The following is a 15,000-nucleotide window of genomic DNA, read 5'->3' as shown; positions in this document are numbered from 1 at the left end:
ATAAAGATTATAATTCTGATTTTGGAATGTATAATAAAATTTAAGGTCAAAGAGTAAAGTTCTTTCACTGAAACAAAATGATGACATGTTTAAATAAATGAAAAAATATTGTTTTGAAATCTTTGTCTTGTTTATTTTATAATGAAAAATAGAACTGAAAAAAATATTTCATATTCTGACTGAATAGTTTACTCTTTTCATGAAGTAAGGTTTTCTTTGTTATAGTTTCATTGCAATACATGATTGAATATGCAAACAATTTGAATGATATACCTTTTGTGGTGTACATAATATTATGCTTATATTTGCAAATTTATAATTTAAACACTTTTTGTGTTAAAGTTTTAGTTTTCTTTTTCGCTGCTTGCTATGTACAATTATTCAGTCCACTATATAAGAGTCAAGTCAATAAATTATTTCATCCACTAGAATATTCCTGCAATTCTTAGACAAAACATTTTTCAATCTGTTCTTCAAAGATCCTCCTCGGTACATCTTTATTGGATGGAGCGATTCAAATGAGAAGACAAAGCAGGTTTATTTGGACAACAACATACTAATATTTTGTTCATTCGTTCCTTCTTTCAATTGATAATAACATTGTTGCGTTTACATGATCAAGTTCTTGAGCATCTATGATCGTGATGATATGACTCCTTTTGGTTTATAGTCATATGTTGAAATTTCCTTTTTCTATTAAATGTAGAAAAAAACATTCCATTTCAAATTAATAAAAAAAGTCGCACTGTTGAGAAAAATATCATCTTCCAAGTTTTCTGTTCAGTATTGATCTGTTGAATGATGACCATGAAAACCGAGATGTCTGACCTACAAATACACAAAACTCAAATATTATCAGTGAAGAGAAATACAGCAATAAAATGACTATTTTATCATGTTTATGAACATTTTAATAAACTTTCATTTAAATATCTATTGTTAGTACTCTTATTTCAGTGCTTTGTGTCTATGATTTACATATTACTGGTTATTGTTTGGTTCCTTGTTGCAGTCTTTTGAGTTAAGCCCATTGCAACAAATTTTTACAATTTGTTCAAATGTTGTGCTGTTATTAAAACCACTGTCCGGTATAGCGTTTGCTCATTGTCAAAGGCTGTACAGTGAACTATTTTTGTTAAATTAAGGGGGCTCACAGGTTTCAATCAATTTTTTTTCTTCATACATGTAATATAGGGTTACGCTATATTTTTCTATAAATGAACTTTATCTTATACTTTATAGAAAAATAGAAAAATTAAATTAAAACTAGAGGCTCTAAAGAGCCTGTGTCGCTCACCTTGGTCTATGTGCATATTAAACAAAGGACACAAATGGATTCATGACAAAATTGTATTTTGGTGATGGTGATGTGTTTGAAGTTCTTACTTTACTGAACAATTTTGCTTCTTACAATTATATCTATAATGAACTTTGCCCATTAGTAACAGAGAACTAACTATATTTGGTAAAAATTTACATAAATTTACCAAATTAATGAAAATTGTTAAAAATTGACTATAAAGGGCAATAACTCCTTAAGGGGTCAATTGACCATTTAGGTCATGTTGACTTATTTGTAGATCTTACTTTGCTGAACATTATTGCTGTTTACAGTTTATCGCTATCTATAATAGTATTCAAGATAACCAAAAACGGCAAAATTTCTTTAAAAATTACCAATTGGAGGGCAGCAACCCAACAACCAGTTGTCCAATTCATCTGAAAAATTCAGGGCAGATAGATATTGACTTGATTAACAATTTTACTTCTTGTCAGATTTGCTCTAAACGCTTTGGTTTCATAGTTATAAGCCAAAAACTGCATTTTACCCCTATGTTCTATTTTTAGCCTTGGCGGCCATCTTGGTTGGTTGACCAGGTCACGCCACACACTTTTTAAACAAGATACCCCAAAGATGATTGTGGCCAAATTTGGATTAATTTGGCCCAGTAGTTTCAGAGGAGAAGATTTTTGTAAAAGATTACTTTAATTTACGAAAAAGGTTAAAAATTGAGTATAAAGGGCAATAACTCCTAAACGGGTCAACTGACCATTTTTGTCATGTTGACTTATTTATAGATCTTACTTTGCTGAACATTATTGCTGTTTACAGTATATCTCTATCTATAATAATATTCAAGATAATAACCAAAAACAGCAAAATTTCCTCAAAATTACCAATTCAGGGGCAGCAACCCAACAACCGATTGACCGATTCATCTGAAAATTTCAGGGCAGATAGATCTTGACCTGATTAACATTTTTACCCCGTCAGATTTGTTCTAAATGCTTTGGTTTTTGAGTTATAAGCCAAAAACTGCATTTTACCCCTATGTTCTATTTTTAGCCGAGGCGGCCATCTTGGTTGGTTGACCGGGTCACACCACACATTTTTTAAACTAGATACCCCAATGATGATTGTGGTCAAGTTTGGTTCAATTTGGCCCAGTAGTTTCAGAGGAGAAGATTTTTGTAAAAGTTAACGACCACAGACATTGACGCCGACGGACGCCAAGTGATGAGAAAAGCTCACTTGGCCCTTTGGGCCAGGTGAGCTAAAAATGGGGACACCATTCAATCACACTCACAATCCGCCTTTGAAAGAAGCATATATATACATTTTTGTAACGGTACTTTTTTTTCTGTTTAACTAATAGGAGAAATACAGGTAATTTTGAAATGAAAAAAGAACTTAATTACAGAAATCGCTTAAATTTTACAATAGTTTAGTTTAAGTAAAGTTAGTTAAAAATGATTATAAAAAATATAGGTCACTGATGAGCTAAAAAAGATATTACAATTCTCATGCCAAAAAATGGCATTTCTGCACCAAAGGGAGATAATTTGGAGCTTTTTCAATGATATATACATTTTAAAAGTTGTCTGGGGCCAAAACGAATGGATTTTTTAGAATGATTTCTGTACCATATGAAAAAGTAAAAACTAATAAAGTTATAAATAAAATTAGTTATGTAAAAAAAAAAAATTTAATATTTTTCTGAAATTTTTATACCCTCGAGCCTCCTTAAACATTGTTAAATGTCATTTTATCTCTATTGGAGAAAAGTCTTATTTGAAATCAGACTGCTTCTTATTTTTATATCAACCCAGCCATATTATGCCTGTCCAATATCAGGAGCTTGTACATAGTTCAGTGGTTGATGTTGGTTCATATCCGTCATTTTTGTATTTCATAATATTTTGTTTTTTTATAAATTAGTCTGGTATATTTCAAATTTGAATTGATGCTTTGTTTCAAATTTTGTTAGCGTTGTCTTTTATAGATTACTATATCATGTATAGGGTATGAGTTTTTTCATTACTAACAGGTCATCATTGGCCTCTAATAAGTAATTACAATGCTTACATCCACTTAATTGAACTCTGATGGATAGTTTTCTCATTTATCGTACCACATCTTATTTTAATAAATATTTAATCATTACTCAAGGGCTAAAACTTTTTTCAACAGTGGACTTACCATTTAGGCTTTGTTGACCTTTGTAAATCTATTTTTGTTGATAATTTCTTCTGTTTATAGTTTCCCTTTTATATCTTTAATATTCTTGCCCTACACATAAAAGGGTAAACAATATCATTTAATGACAAAAATAAAGTTCTACTAATACATAAAAAGTAGGCAACTGAAAATTTTGCCTCATTTGTATATAACTTTGACTTGATTCTCATTCTTGCTGTTTAATATTATCATTGTTTTATGAAAATGAGGTCTTAGTAAATTTAACCTTGGCAAACAGATATCTTCTTTTTTTATATGACACCTTGCATTCATTTCGTACAACAAGTAGACCTATGCTTATAATATCTGATAAAATGACAAAACCAAGAAAACTTAGCATTGACCAAAGAACCATAAAATGCGGTCATGGTTTTATGAATCTGCCAGAGAGACATGCACACCTTACAATTGTTACATATCCTACAAATATAATCTACCTGTAACTTTAAGCATAATTATGATAAACAATGCAGTGTTTCATTGACCAATGAAAATGAGGTCACGGTCATATAAAATATGACAGACAGACATGTGCATCTTACAATCATTCCGTTCACTAAATTAAGTGACCTTATTGCTTACAGTATCTGGAAAATAAACCAAACCACAAAAGCTAAACATTTTCATAGTTCCTAATACCCTGTCACATTCATAATATATGTGCCTGTTCCAAGTCAGGAGCCTATAATTAAGTGATTGTCCTTTGTTTATGTGTAACATTTAACTGTTTTTCCATTTTTTGTACATAAATTAGGTTGTTAGTTTTCTGGTTTGAATTGTTTTCGTTGTCATTTCTGGACCTTTTATAGCTGACTATGCAGTATAATTGGGAGTACTCTCAGATCTGTTCATTGTGTCTTTTTGTGTAGGGATGTACAAGTACCCGGCCACGTCCACTTGTATTTTTGTCCATCTGATGAGTTAAGCCTTTTTCAACTGATTTTTATAGTTTATTCTTATGTTGCACTGTTATACCACTGTTGCAGGTTAGGGGGAGGGTTGGGATCCCGCTAACATGTTTAACCCCGCCACATTATTTATGTATGTGCCTGTCCCAAGTCAGGAGCCTGTAATTCAGTGGTTGTCGTTTGTTTATGTGTTACATATTTGTTTTTCGTTCATTTATTTATATAAATAAGGCCGTTAGTTTTCTCGTTTGAGTTGTGTTACATTGTCTTATCGGGGCCTTTTATAGCTGACTATGCGGTATAGGCTTTGCTCATTGTTGAAGGCCGTACGGCGACATTTAGTTGTTAATGTCTGAGTTATTTTGGTCTCTTGTGGACAGTTGTCTCATTGGCAATCATACCACATCTTCTTTTTTATATTTGTTCATTGTTAAGGCTGTAGGATGTCAGACCTTGAGTTGTTAATTTCTAGTTCATTTGGTCTCTCATGGGGAGTTGTCCAATCATACCCATCTTCTTTTTTTATATTGTCCTATGTACTATGAAAATAAAGTAAGATGAAACTTCTCAGTCAGATATATGCACCTAGTTGACCTTTTGCTAATTTGAAAATAATAAATTAGAGAAACTGGTCAAAAAAAACAAAAAGGTAACATTAAGCAATGAACCATAAAAATGAGGTCAAGATTGAATAAAACATGCCTGTCTAACATGTACATCCCTAAAAATTTTCATACAACAAATATACTTGACATGTTGCATACAATATTAGAAAACCCGACCAAAACACAAAAACTTAACAATAACCACTGAACCATGAAAATGAGGTCAGAGGATAGAAAACCAGATAAATTGACACAAATCCCTGTGGTAAGACAAAATGTGCCATAATATTAGTCCAAATGATAATAAAGTCTTGCATGGCTATTCTGTTCTGTTCTGGTTTAGAAAATCCCTCCTTCAAAGGAGCACTTTGCACAATGACGAATAAATGTTTATATATATATATACCTAAAAAGACATACTAGGTACGCCTCGTGAGATAAGTGTTGGTTACTGTCAAAGACCCTTACGCTTGCTTGGCGGAAGGTTTTTAATTATGAAGACGAGTTCGTACTCCATGAAGAGCAAAGCAAAGCTTCCTTGTTATGTATTCTACAGTGTAGCAGGCATCCATGCATTTACATTTGCAACCACAAGCACATATAAAGCTACTAGGGTCCAATATAAAGTTAGTGTCTAGCTATTACAACTTTTTTCTTGGACGCCGTCATAGTAAAAAAAATCCTTTCAAGGTGTAATAATTGTTTGTATTACAAAAAGAAGAAACCTAAATCTTACTTGTTAGTTGTTATGGGCTAACAAAAAAGATTTATTTAAAGTTGGTTATACATACAATACAACATAAGCTCTAGAGCTTTTATCCAACATATATATGACAAGCACAATACATAAAACATTAAGTTCATCACTGAGATAATAGTCTCAGATAGAGGAAGACGGGGTCAACCAAACCCCTATTCAATCTGAATGTAGGACAGAAAGTCACAGGACAAAAAGTCACAGGACAAAAAGTCACGGTCAACAAGTCACAGACAAAAAGTCACAATTCAGTTTAGAGATTATTTTTCTTTGAACAAGAAAACATTTTTTTTTGTATTTTTCTTGAAGTTTTATTTAAGAAGCAACTTAGTAATTAAAATTTATTCAATAAATATCAATAATAATCAAATAATTGTTATGAAAACAAAATTTCAAAGAGAATTTAAACAACTGATAAGATTACTTTTATCCATTTTATAATTTTAAATGTATAGTGTACATACAAGTTCCTGTTTTAACTAATTTTTAGTTTTATCCTATTCTAACTCTGTTAATATTATTTTAAATTTTAACCAGTAGATAGAATTTTAAATAACGCAATTTTAAAAATAAACAAAATTTTTAAATGCGGTGACCCTGCAGATAGGGTGGACTTCCAGAAGAAGAAGAAGGTACTTAAATGGCTTCAATTTGCCAATAAATATGGCCCCATAAATATATCCTTTGCAAGATTAAAATCTAATACATTTCCATTTATCGTGTTTATCAAGCTCTATGAGCAATTTCCTTAAATTAAAAATGAATATATGTAATAAAAAGAAAATATTTCAAGATCTTTTTCATATATATTCAAACCAATTGTCAACAATTTGTTTGTGACTTCGTGTCCTGTGACTTTTTGTCCTGCGACTTTTTGTCCGTTTACCTTCCATCTAAATCAGTAAACTGAATAATCGTTTTTTGCAGTAGTCCGGGTAACGAGTCGATATCTGTTATTAATCATGCAAATTGCGAGTCAACACTTACACACTTTTTTTCAGAATGTCAGCTAAAAACAAAGAATCACTGGTGATATATAGGGGAGTGTAACCGATGAATTGATCCTGAATCAGATAAGATTTTCCAAGTATTACGGAGTTCGAGAACCTCTTTATTTGATCACACTCACCGGGAGATTTAATAATGAGGCTACTAAAAACATTTCATTTTCCCATGTTCGCTGTTTTTCGCTATAATTATTTTAAGCTGAATAAAGATATTTGAAAAATACATTAATTTGTGTTTTTTACTGCTACAAGATATTTGAATAAAATCATGTGAAAAAAGTGCTAATTACGCACCAGTTGCTGAGCAGAGAATCATTTAAAATGTTTAAAGCCAGGAACAGTATATACTAACTGTAAGAATAAAAATTCCCTGTAAAAAGGCAGTCAAATCTTAACAGAACTGTAACTTAATGATACATGTATATCAAGTGCCAACACCTCACCCAGCACCCTGGCCCAGCACACTGAGTTAGCAAACTGGTGTGTGTCAGTCTTAAAATATAAAACTGTGTAGGTTCATATCGTTAGATTTATCGTTTGTTTGGATATTTTTAGGATCGTTGTAAAATTATATATCTTGAACTTTGTTAAAATACTATTTTAAATTGTTCAATTCGTTATATTTCATAATTTTGTCAAAGTGTACTTTTTAAAGTTTTAAATTTTAAAGATATAAAAAATGAATATATATATATATATATATATATATATATATATATTCCATTTTGATTTGAGGGAAATCTGTTTGAACTGTAATGACATGGTCAGTCAACTGATTTGTTGCAAAGCTGATTACAGATTATTACAGGTAATTATAACATACAGCAATTTTCCATTACGACAGTGCGTGTACTCTCCGGTGTGTATAAATTAAGTTTCTAGAGAACATCCTGTCTACGTGTAATACAGATTGATGACATTACACAAAATTTCTTTTGTTAAATGTGCTTAGGTATCTGTGTCTATTCCCTATTTCAACACCACAAATTTTTAGAAGAAAAAAAATCAAAAAATCAATTATATGAAATAAAGAAGAAGAGTAGCTAATATCAACTTCAGTAACTAGTAACTAGTAACTGCGCATTGAGTAATCATAATTTCAATATTGCATGAACCAACAAATGGAAGTTTTTAACGACCTTGACTTGCTATACAGCCCTTGCACGGTCGGTAATGAACCAACCCTTGACAAAACGTATACATGTAGGCCTATGTAAAAGTGTTTAAAAAGACCAATTCCTATTGGTTATATTTCACACTAGGACCTTAGATAACTAGAACTAAGCAGTGGTTGATCCAGAAATTTTCATAAGTGGGGACCCATTGACTGCCTAAGAGGGGGTCCCTGCCAGTCATGCTTCAGTGATTCCCTATATAATCTCCCATTTTCCAGGATTAGTGTGTGGGGGTGGGGCTGAAAAAAAACCTAAATCCGCCTCTGCTAATTGGGAAGTCATTTTGTCTGATACACACATATAAATACCTATAATGTACAAAATGCTTCAAATATATGCATAAATAATAATGGTACGTCTAAAAACCGTTAAGGATCTCCTCGGTGCACGCAAGACATAAAAAGTCACTTAGGACATGTATTTTAGTGTTGAGGGTATTCATTCGATTCATAACTTATTTCTTAATCTTGTAATTTTTGTTTTGATAAAATTTGAGACATAAATACATGTATTGAGACATATAATATACATGTATTATATGTCTCTGATAAAATAAAACCAACTTTAAAGAAGTTATTTAAGTTTGAATCGGCTGTCACCTGTGTTTTGCATTGGGATGCATGCCAAAACATTAATGTTATTTACAAAAATGCCAAAACCTGCAAATATATTTTAGGCAAAAAGAGACATTTATAAATCGATGATTTTTTACACTAAACGTTTTTATAATTTGTTATAGAAATATTAATAAGTACATGTACATAGTTTTATCAGAGACATATAATATAATTGTATTATATGTCTCTGGTTTTATCAAGGATTTGTATAGTAACTATACACATCCTTGGTTTTATAAAGTCCTTCATTGCTTCAACCCCTTGGTGAAATTTAAATGGCGAGACGATAATTAATAAACTATCTATCTATCGACATGCGCCGTTATTTAGGATTTTAGAATACGTCACGGATGACCGATGATCATTTTCAATACCAATCATCATTTGAATTTTGTCAATTGATCTTTAATGATTAGGACTGATTGGTGATGCAGGGGCGGATGCAGGAATTTTCGAAAGGGGGGTGCTAACCCAGGGCACCCAGGGCAAAGGGGGGGGTGCAAAACATATGTCCCAATACAAATGCATTGATCGGCAAAAATAAAGGGGGGTGCGCACCCCCGGAACCCCCCCCCCTGGATCCGCCACTGTGATGGCAAAGAATGTGTCTCTGTTGATGGTTATAAACACATAGAAGTAAACTTGACAAAAAAAAGTTTACTTGGAAAAAAATATAAAATTATATGAATATGCTAAATAAATTTTTCTTTGGTATGTAATAATCGAAGACGTTTAGAAATATAAAGAATCTTCACATAGTTGGGAAATTTTCTATTCAAGTTATATCATTTAAAAACGTTTAGAAATATAGATCTTTTTCGATGTACAATTTGGCCCGCTTGGAGATCTTAATAATTGTTTGCCTACTTTCGTCTATTTATATTGTTGAAATTCTTTAATAAAAAACTTGTACAAGCCCTTGCTATAATATAATGAAACTCGTCGCCAATATCACCATAAATACTTAAAGAACAGATACAATCTTATCCTAAATAGTTTGCCATCTAACAATTTAAAAAGAAATTTTGAGTCGAAACTGAAATACCAAATCTTGAAAAAGAATCACCTTTTTTTGTAACAGTATAGACGTCGAAAATTAAACTCTATATATATATTCTTTTTTCAAAACTCCTGAAATAATTTTAAATTATCTTTAGACAGCTTTCATATGCAAATCTTTTTAGAAGTATGTGAGCGTATTACCCCCCCCCTTTTTTTCCTTCTATAAAATTTATTTGTAAACGATTTTGTGTCTTAATTTGTGTTTGCTAATTAACTGTTATGTAACATGCCGACTATGAATAAAGCTTTGAATTGAATTGAATTGAACTGCGGTTCATAATATAAATAAATAAATAAATAAATAAGCTTTATTTAGAGTCGGCATGGTATTTAAAACATAGACAAACATAAGCTCTAATGAGCTTTTAACCGACATGCTGTCAAAAGTAAAAAATGTCTCCTAAGTTATTGATAAAAAAATATTTGAAGCCGCCAGAAGAATAAATCATTTCCTGAACTTAAATACATTTATTTGTAAATAAAGACAATTTGCCTAAAACATTCTCTCATATATTTAAACAATTGTAAAATAATTAATTCAACGACTTTCTTTTACTTTTTACTTTTCTTCTTCAGTTTTTTTTTTACCCATTGCTCTTCAATTACTGATCACAAATTTTTCGGATGCTTTTTATCCTATTTTCGTATCGAACTTACATGTTAGCAGTTGAACGGAATTAAGTACATTTTTCAGGAATTTACAACTTAAATTTTCAACAACAAAATTCCACACTATTTTACTGGGATTTTTTTTTTCTGTTTTAAAGGCGCCACCAGTGACCCCGTAGCACACATAACCAACACCTCACATGGCGTATTCACGATGTTGAGGTATTGACCTACAATCACATTTATCAATATACAGCAAGTAGGTAATTTGGTGTTGAATGCCAGTAGGTCAGAATTTGTTAATTGAATTTTACCTGTAAAAGGGTCACTAGCTGTCAAATTCATGTTCATCGATTTTAATCAAATTCACATAACATGTGGTGTTGAATTGTTTATTAAAATTCCACGCACAATCTTGGCTGATATGCATAAAACCATTATTTCATGAACCTGCATGAAATATTGACTTATCACAGAACTAAAAAAATAAACCACCGAAAGTCCACATAAGAGATCTTAAGAGGGTATAGAGAATAACGGGCAAAGAAAAAAGGGAATAAAGAATAGTGAAAGAAAGAGAATAATGGTAAAAAGTGTAAGTCATTAAAAATATAGCTTAAAAAAAAGAAGCCTCTTGCATCAATTTGAGGAATTAACCCAAGATTAATTTTACGGCGGCTTATTTTATTTTGGATTAAAAATAAACACAATTGACAAGTTTCCTTCCCCTGCATTTTCGATCGCACATGTAAATAGCACGTTGGTCTCAAATAAGACACTGATACATTACAACACTTGCCGTCAGTATTTGAAAATATTAATTAAGAAGGTATAGAAAATCAATGCACGCACACTATTATCCACCACAGGCCTAAATCGTTAGTTCGCAAACAACGAGGGTGATAAAAAACCCAGCACTTTGAACACAGCCACCCGCATGCTATGAATTTGAAAGCTTTCCAAATTAGTAACTATCAAGTTTATTAACCATCTAGAAAACTTTTGTCCTTCTTTATCAAAAATGAAATTTAAATCAATTTATTCATATATTTGACCGACTAGAATTAATTGGGGAATTTAAACCAATTTCTATTGTAAGTGATAAAACTATCAGATCATATCAGGGTGATTGAAATGAGGAAAAGGGGGGGGGGTGATGAGGTACTTATGGGGGAAGAAAGAAGGGAGGGTGAGTCCACCCCCTTCAATTTGAGAATATGCTATTATCTTGTAAACGGTTTAGATCCCCACCCCTAAACCATATATATTCTTAAATGGGACAATAAAATGAATCAATTAAAATTAAAGGGAAGTCCCTGGGGGGTCACCCCACCCCATTCAATTTGAGAATGTGCTATTATCTTGTAAACGGTTTAGATCCCCACCCCTCAACAATATATATTCTTGAATGGGACTGTAAAACAAATCAATTAAAATTAAAGGTTAGTCTCTGGGGGTCACCCATCCCCGTTCAATTTGAGAATGTGCTATTATCTTGTAAACGGTCCAGATCCCCACCCTTAAACCATATATATTCTTGAATGGGACGATAAAACAAATCAATTAAAATTAAAAGGAAGTCCCTGGGGGTCACCCCGTCCCGTTCAATTTGAGAATGTGCTATTATCTTGTAAACGGTCAAGATCCCCACCCCTAAACCATATATATTTTTGTATGGAACAATAAAACACATCAAATGAAATATAGGGAGAGTCCATGGGGGGGTCACCCCCATCCTCACATGTTTGAAAAACTTTTAAATGGTTGAGATCCCCAGTGGTTAAGTGAAAAAAATTCCGGATCACAGGGGAAGGATTCTAGGGGTTGGTAGTTCAACTTGGAACCCCTCCTTTTTTTTGGACACTCAATGCATTTGAATGGGAACATATAGTTGGAACCACCCCTCCTAAATCTTGGGTTGGGAACAGGGAACCCCCTTTATAAAATGGCTGGATCCATCCAGGCATACCATCTAGCTAGCTATTAAGGCTTTAAAAATATGAAATAAATCAAACAAGGAAATTAACGGTGTAGGCAACTGTTTTGAATTTTAAAAAAAGCCTTTATTAACAATGTTAAATTTTGTGTGCATTTATTTTTGCTTATTTTCAATAACAAATAAATAATGGACAGAATTGCGTGATTGATTATTGTAATTTACGAAAAATCTGCATACATGTTATAAAATGGGAAGTAGAAACTGGGAATTTGTCAAAGAGACAACAACACAAGTGACAACCAAAGAGCAGACAACGACCGAAGGTCACCTATGGGTCTTCAATGCAGTGAGGAAATTTTGGCACTGGTCTTCAGCTCATAAATATGTCTCAGAAATGAAAATGATATACAGCTCTCATTTGCATTAATAAAAACCTCACAATATGTTCTGAATATCAGAATATACAGTATTGCAAGATACTCTCATATTGTACACGGAGCTGAGAAACTGTAAAATTAATCATGCTAATTTAACATTTAAGTCCTCGGAATCAATCTTAATATGCATACTGTCATGACTGTTGTACAAAGGAATATAAGTATGCAAAAGACATATATATATATATATGGTCTTCAAAAATAAGAGTATCAATGCTATTAATTTATGACAAGATCTTAATCAAGTAATTATTTTGGTTTGTTTAAATATTTAGGAGGTTAGTATGACCTCCTTTTTTGTGATGATGTTTTCCTTTTAAGGTGGGAAAAATTGTTTGTATCAACAAAAATAAAAACACAAAGTTAATCTAAAATTATGTTTTTATCATTTTTTTTATGTTTAGATCATGTAGATTGTCAGCAAGATGAAAAGAAAAAAAAATATGCAGCTCAAAAGTCAAAATGTGGATAAGCTGAGGTTCAAGGTCCTACTTTTGCAGATTTTCACATTTTGCATGAATGAATTTAAAGTTTATACCATGGACAGCAGAGAAAGAAAAAAAAAACTTTCAATTTTCCTGCTTCTGAAGGATAAATGTAACACATCTTGTTTTTGGTAAGTTTTATGCTCTGTTTTAATAGTGTTGGTGCATTCATCTGTCCAGTCCTTCCTCTAAATTGTATCCTCTTTAATTTCAGTAAGTAGCCTGTGGATTTACATATATATACTCAAAATTTAGTACTAATATTAAGGGATTTTAGCATGACATCCTGTCGAATGCTTGTTAATCATGTTTATGTTCCAGAACATATGAGTATTTAGACTACACGTACAGTCTGCCCAATTTTAAGAAGTTGGTCAAGTTTATTAGAAACAAATATACATTACAGATCAACATAACTGAAATCTTTAATAGATTAATACAAAAAGTTTAATTGCAGTAGAAATAAAAATACATGTTTGGTTGAGCTCTGGTATTAGACAGTACAAGTACCGGGTATACTCAAATGGTCTGATTGTATGCATATGGTCGGACTGTAAGAGTATACTTATATGTTTCGGACCATAAACGTACGGTCCAAATACTTATATGGTCTGAAACATTTATACATGTCTTAAAATAAGTATCTGACAAACACGTTGGTGTTTGTGAACTTGGTAATAAGTTATTCGATAGAAATATAATGTTTTCAGATTATAAAAATAAAAATATCCCATATTTACTTTTAATAAAGAAGAAGATTATTGATGTATGTATAACTGTAAAATGAGACAGCAAGCCAACAACACAAAAAATAAGTATGAAACAATATATTTTTTTGTATCAATGTTATAATCATAATAATTTCCAATATGTCCGAAGATTTCAAGGTATTTTTACATTGAAATAAAACACAAATTGAACTCTGTCAGAACTTCAAAAGCTTAAAGATATATATTGTTTCTGTTGTCTGCATTTTGTATAATATATTGAAATTCTAGTGAATAATGGAATATGTTATTATAATTGCCTAAAGTTTTAACATTGATCTTTATATATGATATAAATAACTTGGGAAAATACCCAAACGTTATAAAGAAGAATAAATTAATTGATTATTATATACCGGTAGTATTAGAATAGGAAGATGTGGTATATTGCTAATTTGACAACTCTCCATCAGAGACCAAAGGATGTAAGAGGTTAGAAACTGATGACATTGGACAACCTTTAACAATCAGTAAAATCCATACCGCATAGCTATTTTTATTAAAAATCATTTTTTATTGCTACATGTATGCAAAACATTTTATATAATACTTCAGATTTTATTGGTTCTTTTTCAGAAGGATTGAAATTCATCATCTAGAATAAATGGAGAAAACATAGAAACAAGACCAGAATAAATTCAAAGACAAAAGTTGGATCAGCTATTATTTTCATCACTCAGTCAATGATTTGAAGTTCTTTTAAATACCAAAGATATTGAAACCACAATAATGTCAATGTTCTGTGCACTGAATGACCAAAAAGTGGACTATAAGATCACACAATGCTGGATGATAAGAAACTATTAATGTTTTGTGTGGAGGGATATTGTGAAAAAAAATAGATTTACTTAAATAGCTACTGTAAATTCAAGAATTGTTGTGAGGGTTTATATTTGCAAAAATTGCAACACAGATGTAAACGCAATAATTTAAACTCCCATTTAGAAATATTTTATATGAATTAAACTGATCTCAAAATCGTAAAAAATTAAAATCTCATATTACTCTTAAATGACAAAAATCCAATAATAAATGCACGCAATAATTCTGAATTTACAGTACTAGTATGTTCAGCCTTATATTAGAGTTTTTCATTGATTTTAAATGGTAAA

General features: G+C 31.4%; 2 long non-coding RNA genes across 3 annotated transcripts in view; one reads left to right on the top strand and one right to left on the bottom strand.

The window, feature by feature from the left end:
* The window catches only part of LOC143048415 (uncharacterized), a 7,369-nt gene extending 550 nt beyond the window's left edge, over positions 1–6,819 (bottom strand). Inside the window, exons 1-3 of one of the 2 annotated variants that reach the window (XR_012969816.1) lie at positions 6,778–6,819; positions 3,482–3,571; positions 1–828 (exon numbers count right to left, since the gene is read on the bottom strand). The exon at positions 1–828 is cut by the window's left edge and continues 550 nt beyond it. This is a non-coding gene — a long non-coding RNA (uncharacterized LOC143048415). Of the gene's footprint in view, positions 829–3,481; positions 3,572–6,676; positions 6,706–6,777 lie in introns of those variants that run through there. The other variant, XR_012969817.1, reaches the window with a different exon arrangement.
* A 4,042-nt stretch (positions 6,820–10,861) lies between these two features.
* Positions 10,862–14,919, top strand: LOC143048414 (uncharacterized). The gene is made up of 3 exons (XR_012969815.1): positions 10,862–11,089; positions 13,041–13,252; positions 14,465–14,919. It is a non-coding gene; the product is annotated as an uncharacterized LOC143048414 (long non-coding RNA).
* Positions 14,920–15,000: the final 81 nt, after the last annotated feature.

This window comes from Mytilus galloprovincialis, chromosome 10 (assembly GCF_965363235.1).
Source record: "Mytilus galloprovincialis chromosome 10, xbMytGall1.hap1.1, whole genome shotgun sequence".
Classification (NCBI taxonomy): domain Eukaryota; kingdom Metazoa; phylum Mollusca; class Bivalvia; order Mytilida; family Mytilidae; genus Mytilus; species Mytilus galloprovincialis.
This window is presented reverse-complemented; position numbering and strand designations above follow the sequence as displayed.